Below are 11,475 nucleotides of genomic sequence, written 5' to 3'. Positions count from 1 at the left end.
TATATATAAATTACTAAGTCAGTTAGAAAGCAATTTATATATATATATATAAATTACTAAGTCAGTTAACTCCACGGTTAAATTATTTTTCCTATATTTAGACATTTTTATTAACTTTCTCATTACAGAGGAAGGTCAGGCACCCACTGCAGTGTTATGCAAGGAATTTGAAAATGTGGGTGCTACTCAAGGCAGATCAGTAGACCAAAATGCGTGCCCATCAATTTTTGGAAAATATTATCTAATTATCTTAGAATTACTTTATTTACCTAATCTTACCTTGAAGTCAGATGCTATGCATTATATTTATTTTTATTTTAAAATAACAAAACTGATTGCTCTTGAATCAATAAGTGTGGCAGCACCATAAACACCTTCTGGATATGCCAGTATCTAGATAAAAATAATAATTACAATATATCACATACATAGGTTTCAGTCATTAGTTTCATATCAAAGCATGAAGGAAAAATCATATTTTACTATGTAATAAATATTCAAAAACTACAGGTTATATGCATAAATTTATAGTTACATGGTGACCAGCTTTCATTTATTCTTACACTTATATTTTTTTAACAATTAAAATTTATTGGCAGTAGTGGGTACAATGACTCTCTTGACACCTCTGGCTGCACAACTGAATAGATTGTTTTAATAATATTTTAAACAGTATTTTTTACTTATCAACTGTAATTTCTCAACACATGTAACATTATTTTTACCTATAGCCATTTGTTATATTACTTTGCACAGAAATATACTTTATGAATTATATATCGCAACAACAGGTCTGTCTGATTAACTGAAATAGTGCATATTTTTACGTCAATTTGACATCATTACGTAATTATTACAATGAATGATTCTATAGACTAACATCAAATTTACATTTAAAGAAATGTGCAGTGTGTCTCAACCAGACATAATATATATATAATATTGTTGTTTGATAGATGTTTAGTTATTTAGTTGAACTTTAATGTTATCAGCTTTCATTTAATTCTTGAAGCAGTCACTAATTAAAGAGCTCATTCCAAAAATAAAAATGAGTTTCATCCAAAGATACTTGTAGATTACTCTTTCAAATGGGAGAAAGAAGCATTTTGAAAAGAGTTCACTATAATGGAGAAAAGATCGCATTACCATTACCCCTGATCTTCATGAAAATGAGCTCAATTCATATAAATTCCATTACTAATTAATGGAATTTATTAAATTAGGAAAAAATATGAATATTCAAATAAATTTGTATATTTGCCTTTTAAATGTTATCAATTTTGATCTAGAGTATAAGAAAACTTTAAAAATGGGCAATAAAATATGTTTGCATGCTAAATAAATGGCATGGTGATTGGTGATGAAACAAGTTTTGTCCCATGGACTTAACATGCTCTGGTTAAGATTGAAACTCTTATTTCTTAATAATATACACCCTGCAAAGTCTAGATCAGTGGTTTTCAAAGTGGACGCTACCACTCCCTCTGGGTGGTGAGTAAATCTAGGGGATGCTGGAGGCAGGGTATTGAACGGTGACCATAGGCAAAGGCCTCAACCTTTGCCTATGGTCACCGTTCAATACCCTGCCTCTATCATAGATCTATTCATCGCGCCAGAAGGGGGCGTTATTGCTTACTTTGAGAAACGTTGAGCTAAAATAAAAGTCAATGTGTTAGAAATATTCAAGTTGTGACCTTCAATAAAAAATAAAAAATATATAAAATGTCAACATTTTATATATATTCCGTCGAATTTTTATATATAGAATTTGTCTGCCGTCGCCCCTCTATATTTCCTTAACGCCCCCCAATTCTCTTTGAGCCTTCTACTGCCCCCCTGAAAGCCTCCAGCGCCCACAAGGGGGCGTTATCGCCCACTTTGAGAAACGCTGNCCAACTAAATGCTACTCTACGTATCATAACAGGTACTATTAAATCAACTCCTATTCACTGGTTACCTATTTTGAGCCATATCCCTCCATCTGCACTCCGAAGGGACAGCACTTTGCTCAGGGAATATAGGAAAATATTGTCTAATCCACAACTTCCGATCCATCAGGATATTGATGACCTCAACATAAATCGACTTAAATCAAGACACCCTCCTCTTATAAGAGCTAAATCCCTGCATTCCAATAATTTCAACCTCACTGAATCTTGGAAAAGGCTCTGGGCTGATGTCTCTCCGGTGGACAGTCGACAACTTCCTTGTATCACAAAGCGACCACCTGGATTTGAGTTATCCAGAAATCTTTGGAGTGTGTTAAATAGGATTCGGACCAAACATGGGTTGTGCAGGGACAGTCTTTTTAGGTGGGGAAAAGTTGCATCCCCACAATGTGACTGTGGTGCTGAAAGACAGACTATACATCATATCTTGGAAGATTGTCCAGTAAGATCTTTTCCGGGACAACTGAGTGACTTCCTGATTATGACTGAAAGTGCTTTAAACTATATTTCTAACTTAGATTTACATTTATGATTTGTGTTCTTACTTTTTCTGCTTTCTGTTCTTGTTAACAATTAGATGTGTAGCCATATGCTAAATAAATAAATGTATTGTGGTCTGAAGACCACGTGTTCTGTTGCGTAACCAGCCCCTTGGGTGGTTCGCGAGTAAAGGAGGGACGGACCCTCATAGCATAAAAGTTTTCTGTTTGTTGTTGTGTTAATGGGAGGAGGGGAGATGTGGTCTGAAGATCACGTGTTCTATTGCGTAACCAGCTCCTTGGGTGGGCCGCGGGGTAAAGAAGGTGTGGCCGCCAACACCAGAGATCCCGAACACTGTATGGCAACGTCGAAAAGAAAAAGGCGCGATAGTTCGTTGGATTTGCCCGGGTGTTGCCCGTGGATGTCGGTGACAGTTCTGACCTTTTTAAAACTAAACCAGTCTTGTTTGTCATTCACATTGTAACATGACTGGAAGCTCCAATGTTTCAGTAGCCAGTTTAGATTAGATCCTATAATCTTCGTATTGTTTTATTTGAAATTATCGCTTGGCTGTCTATCGCCGTATTCTTTACAGAAGAGGAAACCTTGTTACCAACCTTAAGTTGTTTTTGTTTTTTAAAGTGAAATGTGAAACTTACCTGCGAATAGAATAGAGGAATATACTTTAATCTTTCAGACCATACCATATTAAAGCCGTTAAGTCTTCAACAGTGGCGTGCCGTCATTGGAAGCGGTGGATGCGCCGCTTCCCTTGTATTTTCTAAAAAATAAATACATATTAATTTTAATTATACGAAAATAATCGCACAATATTTTATTATAACCGCATTACGTATCTTATTACAAATTTCTATACTACACGTGAAAAAGAAAGATAAGATCGCTATTGTATATTCGAATATTAATGGCGGAGTGGAAGCGCCGTATCGTCAGCATCCAAAAAACACATTCGCACACGCTCTTTACCGTTTGTCTTTCCACTTTTTTCCCGAGACTACAAATATTCGAGTACAAAGTAATCGGTTTCCACTTATTTCTACTTTAGAATCCGTGCTTCTCGCATGTACAGTACAACTATGTTGCCAGCTAACGCGTCGGAAAAACCTTCCGATTTATTCGTGTACACACCAGACGGAAAAACAAAAAATATCGTGTATCCACAAGCACTTTAATAAATAAATAGAATTGAAACGACACATGTTTTCCCGAAGAAAATGAATAATAATAAGTTTCAATAAAAATGATAAAATGTAAATTGAATTTTATCATAACGAGTTTGCTTGAATTTCGTTTCTTCTGAGATCGCAGCAATGCGCGACGGATAAGCTAGTTTAATTATAATTTTCTTTAAACGTATATCCGTACAATTAAAGAATATTTTGTACCAGGTATGTACAGTACCGGTACATCCACCACTCATTTTACCAAGTAAGTTTTTACTATTTTATTTTTAATTGTGGCCCTTATATCGTGGCTAACGATTTCCGACAGAAGCCGGGTACTTCAAGTAGCAAAAACTTTTGCGAGGCAGATTGTTTCCTTTCTGCACTTTCCTCCAAAGATTTCTGGATCCACTATTGGATGAAGACTTAAAATTTCACACACCATACAATCTTATCANCGGGTACTTCAAGTAGCAAAAACTTTTGCAAGGCAGATTGTTTCCTTTCTGCACTTTCCTCCAAAGATTTCTGGATCCACTATTGGATGAAGACTTAAAATTTCACACACCATACAATCTTATCAATAACTATACTATTTCAGTGATATTAATACTGTAATTGGACTGCAATTTTAAAAAAACTGTAGATCTATTTAATTTCGAGAACAGAGTTAGATACATGAAAATCAACACCAGATATAGAAACATTAGAGGCAGAAGGCACCGAATAACTATATACGAACTTCCGATGCAAACCGGAAGTCGCGTTATTTCAATTCTAAACTCCCCCCCCGCCGAATGGTGTTAGATGATCGGCACGAGTCTATTGTTAAAAAGTACGATGTATAGGGGCAAGCCACTACTAATTTGAAGTGGATAATTTAGATTAAATTAACTAAAAATATGATTAAAAATTGCAACCCGGCATTTTGACGATGTCACAATAAATAATTGCTCGTTTCTATACGCTATACTCGATCGAAACACGACGAAATTTTATGCTCGCTGAATCGAGTTTATTTAATTATTTAGAATATTTTTATAATACTGGGTGCATGTTATAAACGTCAAAGTTTTGCATAAATCGAATTTTTATTTATGTAAAACTTCAGCACATAATAATAATCGGAATTGTTTTTAAAGATGCAATTTAGATGTAACATACATACAATAGGGAGTGTTAACTTGAATAATCTTCATCAAATAAAACGAATCTTTTATTATTATTATGTTTTATTTGTAATGTAAAGTACAAGTCGACTCCCCTATAACACTGTTGATTATTCCGTTTTATATGAGTTCCATGTTGTACGAGTCTCTGATTTTACAAATACGGGAACCATTCATAGCCAGGCATAAGTATTTGTAAAATCTAAGTGACTCGTACAACATGGAATTCATATAAAACGGAATAATCAACAGTGTTATAGGGGGGTCGACTGTAATTGATACCAGTGGTATTTTAAGCAAACCTTGCTCTTTGATGATAAAATTTAAAATTAGAATTTACCGAAGTTTGTTCGAAACCAAATAAAAACAGCAGAATTCGTTAGTCTCATTTAAAATAATTCAAGCAGATATTTACAACGCATATACCAATTTTTTTCATTTCTCCACACCCGCAAAAAGCCTCCCTAAAAAACAACGGTTCAGAAAGAGAAAACGAACACACAAAGACATTTCAGAAACCTCTAAAATAAAAGTTACAGAAAGATAGAAAATGGAACACCCGCCTGCGATTCAAACGACCATATGTACTGTANATTATCTCCACAGAATGTGGGTGTGTGGTCACTCTTAGCTTCATTTCTCCCCATAGACCTTACTGGCATGGGTGTCCCTACCAGGAGCTTGTGCTCCAGCCTGCATTGCCCTATGGATCTGTAAAATTACTGGGCTCTCCCACCACGACCAGGTGGTGACCACGGGAGAGTAATTATTATTATTATTATTATTATTATTATATAGTAAATAGTTGATTATAAATTAGTTTCTAAAAATTATTTAATAAACCCTTTTCATCTGATATATAAAATTCCAAACTATTGTTTTTAAGAACGTAATTCGCAGATTCAGTTTCATAGATTCACTTTCAACAAGGTATCATAACTACACTCACATCTAAAAAATGTGAGTGTAGTTATGATACCTTGTTTACAATTCACTAAAATGTAATTGGGGTTCCATAATACCACCTTCTCCTCTACACATATATATAATAACAACGAGTAGAAATATCAAGTAACACAAAGAAACACTTTTTACAATACTTTTAATAACTTCCCCCACTTTTTCTTTCAAACTAAATTGCTACATTCATAGGGCAGTACTATTTTCAATATTAACATACCTTTGTGGGTGTAAAATGTAATACGATAAAACAATGTCGCTATAAATAATAATACAATCACAAAACTCGGTAACAAATAAGTAGCCTAATATAAAATCTTTTAAAAAGATTTTTACAAAATATACATACAGATTTTTTGTTTTTGTTATATTCTTTGAAAATATTCCGTTAAACAATAGTTGTGATGTATAAACCTTTAAATTGTAATTTACACACAATAACCTTTACAAACATTTTGTGTTTAGGTTTACAAAACAATTTATTATATTTGTCAACTCAATGTCTGTGATGTGTACTTCCTGTAGCACTGAAGAAAGACTAGAAAAATAAAACTAGCCCGAAACAACTTTTAATCATCAAACATTACTAATTCTTTACGACGCTAGGTATTTTTTTGGCCTTTTTAATTTTAAAAATTTATTAATAACCGATCCCATAGCTTTTATTTGTTTTATATACAGTATATTAGAATTTCTTGGTACACATTCACCACACTAGTTTCGTTATATGGAAGCTACAGACGCCATCTATCGACGATTAGAAGAAAAATCGTACAATCGAGTTGGTAAAATAACAATTAGTACGAATCGACACGCTTTTTATCGAATAAATGGACGGTATTTACGATTCAAATTTGTTTAATTCCAGAATGATTCATTGTAAAAAGAATAATCTGTTGTATTTCAAACGACAACATAACGACACCCGTAACACCAAAGACACCAAGAAGGGGACATGGAAATTTGGGTATGGCATGTTATCGCTTCCTGGCCCCAGGCTAAGATCGAGTTTAAGTATCGCTTCCTGGCTAAGATTGAATGTGTGGTTTTCCAGCTTCTTTTCGACGTTCTTCGCTTTGGTAAGTACTGTTAGTATCACTTCCCTCTCCTATTACCCTTCTCCTTCTGTCGGTGGTTTGGCCTGCACGATTGGAATACATCGTGTATTCGCTGAACCAAAGGCACCTTTCTCTCCCCTCAGGGTGGGATACCAGTTTTGGCCCCCCTGTATTTTTGTTTCTCCCCGGTGGCAGGCTACTCCTGTACACCAGCTCTCCATTTCTTCATCTACTCTTAGGGCTTTCTCCCAGCTGTTGTCTGTATCTTTCACTTTAGCCTCTTTGCCTTCCACCATTGTTCTTAGCCAGTCTTACGCCGTGCTGCTCTAGTCTCTTGGATTACTTCCCTGTTCGGCGTGACCATCTGGTGTGTGCCTTGCTACCTTGGATTACTCAAATACATCAATATAAAGAGCGTGTGCGATGGTTAAAGACAGCAACGCTCTCTGCAACCCTTGTATATCTCTTACGAGAATACAGCATGGGAGACCTGCCTTGGACACTGACGACGAGCTGGCTTGCCATGCCACCTCATCTCGTTCGCCATCTCCAGCCTTGGAAGTGGATAAAACATCAACAAACGCCCAAGATGCTACCAATGAAGAAGAAGACGAAGAAGACGACAGGATAAAGAAGTATTCGTCAATACGATCGGTGAGGATCACCCTCATGCAGAGACCAGAACTGAAAGACATTATAAGTGCCATTGGGAACATTGTTGGTGAGAACAAGATTAAGCAAATTTGCTTCCACCCGAAAGGAATTGTGGAAATAGGACTGGAAACGGTACAAGACAAGGAGAGAGTCATGGGTTACACCATAAAGGTAGGAGAGGAACTTTGTACCATAGAAAGTCTAGAAAGCGAATTAATCTATGTTAGTCTTAAGCGCGTACCCGAAGAAGCTGACTGTAATATACTACGCAGTGTGTTTAGCAAATTCGGTAAAGTAGTGAATATACTCGTTAACACACATCCCGGAACGAAAATCAAAACGGGAACATACCGTGTGGTCTTAGTAACAAAAAAAATTATCCCCAACTTTGTTGAAATTCTGGGTAGAAATATACAGGTTTTCTACCAAGGCATGAAAAAGCAATGCCGTAGATGCGGGGCTCTTGATCATGAAATTAAAGAGTGCAACCTAAAACAATGCTACAGGTGCAATAGTACCCTACACTTAATTAGAGACTGTCCTGCATGTTACAATTGCAAAAAAGAACACAGTAAAAACGAAAAATGTCCGGAAATCACGTTAAAAGAGCTATATGAAAAAGGGCCACGAAACAAAAACAGCGAAAAAAAGAGGGAAAAAAGTTTAGAAAGACTCAAAGACAACATTTCCAAAGAAACAAAGCAAAGGGAAAGTAGTAGAAAGTGAATCAGATAAAAACGAGAAAGAAGAAGATACACAAGAAAAAACAGAAAAACATATCAAGGGTGGGGGGGCAAACAGTACCAATGACCCCGTGAGCAAGCAAATAAATGATATGAAAGAAAGAGAAATAAAACAAGGAACAATAGATAAAAAAGAGAAGGTTAATACAGAAGAGGCAAAGGAAAATAAAAATACCATTTTAGAAATAGATGAAGGCTCAGATGATGAGGGAGACAAAACCATAACTACGTACGAGGATTATGTTAAGGCCATAGAACTTGATAGAGACATGACAGGGCAAGAAAAACAAGAAGAAATTGAAAAGCTCAAAGTGAAATATGGGATAACCAAGAAAGCAAAAACACCGAAAGAACCTAAAAAGTCAAAAAGAATAAATAGGAAATAAGCGCCCTATTTATGGATAAAAACAAAACTATCAATATTAATATTAGATCCATCAATATTACTGGGTTCAAAGGTATAGAAAAGCAGATTGAAATTCTAAATCTCATCATAACTAATAACATTGATATCCTTGCAATCCAAGACACCAATATTGGCGATTTTGATGAACTTAGACAAATGAGGAAAGCATTCATCAACTACAACATCTATGCCTCCTTTGCCTGCAGAAAAAGCACTGGTGTACTATTACTCATCAATAAACACATAAAAATCAACGACTTTAAAACTGACAGCAAAGGAAGAATTATCACCGTTGATGCAGAGACATGCAAACAACCTGTACGCATAGTCAACATATATGCCCCCCCATATGTCACAGAGAGAAAAGAGTTTTTTAACAACATGAGAAGCTTTCTAAATACCAACAGAAAGCTAATTATCATGGGTGATTTTAACAACGTTCTGAACGACATCGACAAAAATGGTCCACTTTTTCCCGACAGTTCCAGAGACGCCCTCAAAAATATCATAAATGACTTCAACTTGACTGACACATATCGCAGCATCTTCCCCATTCACCCAGGTTATACATGGGAAGGAAGGGGTGTCAAAGAAAGACTTGACCGCATTTACATTTCAAGTAATCTCTGCAAAATCACCAACATGAGTGCGTATGAAATTAAAACAAACAACCGCAGAATATCTGACCACAAAATGATCGACCTTAACATAAAAATAGTCAACTGTACTGCTCATACTAAAAAAATCAAAATTACTAAAGAAATATTACAAGATAAATCTTTCACTGATAAAATCAACGACACTCTAGAAAACTGTAAAACGAACATCAACTGGGACAACTGGCAAAAAATCAAACAGATCTGTCAGACCGTTCTTACAGATACTTGGAACAAAATCAGGAAGCAAAGATTCAATAAGCTTAAAAAACTCCAAAGAGAACTCACAAACAGCATCATAAATAAAAACACCAACGAAATTGACAGGATTGAAAATGAAATCAGTAAAGAAGTGGAAAGGAAAAATAAAGAAAACTACATCAATCATAAGATGAATAAATATAACATAAAAAGAGAGGCTGACAAAATGATCTTTAGAAAAAATAGTAAGAAAAAAACAACCCTGCAAATAGACAAAATTATACACAATGCCAGAGAAATCACTGACGATGATGAGATGATAAAAATTTTCCAAGAATTCTACACAAATTTGTTTAAAGAACCAAACTATGACAATCAATACTGGGAAAGTAACATAAAAGATATTAAGCAAATAAAAGACAAGAAAGACGACATCATAAATAAAGAAATCACGAAAAAAGAGATCCAAGACGCCATCCAAACTATACATAACAGAAAAGCACCAGGACAAGACAACATCAGTTCTGAATTCTATAAATATTTTAACATCCCCATCATTGATATCCTCCACAAGTTATACAACATGGACATTTTTCACCACTCTTTCTGTGTAGGAAAAATGATCCTACTCAAAAAAACTGATAGTAAAGAGGGAAGTGTTGGCAACTACAGGCCGATCACATTGCTAAATGCTGACTACAAAATCTATAGCACCATTCTCTCTAAGAGGCTGGAAAACTGCTTCAAAGACCACATCTCAATCACTCAAAGTGCCGGAATCAGGGGCCGCTCCATCCAAGACAACATCACCTTCATGAATTATGTTAAAAATATATACATTGATCAAAAAAAGCAGCTTTCAATCCTGTCGATTGACGTTAGAAAAGCCTTCGACACTGTCAATCGTACCATGTTATGGAAATTTCTTGAAACCTTAGGCCTCAACAATCAGGAAGTCATCACTGTTAAAAAACTGTACAACAACCCATGTACCAACATCAACATCAACAACAACTACTCCGGTGACATCAAGTGCAATGCAGGGGTCAGGCAGGGATGCCCGAGTTCAATGATCCTTTTTGCCATATACATCGATATACTCCTAAAGAACATCACCAACGACGAACAGATAGAAGCAATCCACATACCAGGCCTAAAGGAGAAAGTTAAGTTTACATCACATGCTGATGACATCAATATTTTTGTCGTGAACGAATATAGCCTCAACAAAATAAAAAACAAAGTTAACAACTTTAGTAAACTAACGGGTATGGTCATCAACATTGAAAAATCAAAAATTATTGACATAATAGGTAACATAAGCTGTCAACAAACCGAAATAAACAATACCGAAAACCTTAAAATGCTAGGAGTTTGGATAGGTAAAGACTCTAAGGAAAAAAACATCAACGAAATGATAAGAAAAGTCAAAGAAGCCACCCAAGACTGGAGAGCAGACTGGTTATACCTCCCAGAAAGAACAACCATTATTAATAAAGTAATCATTCCAAGAATAATTTATAAGATGTATACCACCAATATAAATTCTAAAGAAAATAATAAGCTTGATAAACCACTCTTCAAATACATTTGGAACAGCCCCTTTGAGCCAATCAACAGAAATATTATGAAAAACAACAACAACAATGGAGGTTGGAACATTTGGCACTTAAAAGACTTTGAAACAGCAATCCAGATATCACACATAATCAACACACTAAGAAGCAAGAACCATCCACTTTGGTACTTATTCCAGTATACTTTAGGCCCAATAACCAAAGAGCTAACCCAGACAAAAGAAAACTTCCCTTTCCAGGTCAAGATGAACAAATACTACAGCAAAATAAGAAAGATTCTCAAAGTTATTAGTACCGATCACAAAAAACTAATTACCGACAACAAAAAAGTTCACCCCAGTGACATTTACAGGATTATTCACAAACAATACCCCACCAACTACATTGATAATAATCTAAACTGCAGATGGATTTGGCACAACATACATTCTCTACCCG

This window comes from Centruroides sculpturatus, unplaced genomic scaffold (genome assembly GCF_000671375.1).
Source record: "Centruroides sculpturatus isolate CEXI.00-Female unplaced genomic scaffold, Cexi_2.0 scaffold212, whole genome shotgun sequence".
NCBI classification, from domain to species: domain Eukaryota; kingdom Metazoa; phylum Arthropoda; class Arachnida; order Scorpiones; family Buthidae; genus Centruroides; species Centruroides sculpturatus.
This window is presented reverse-complemented; position numbering follows the sequence as displayed.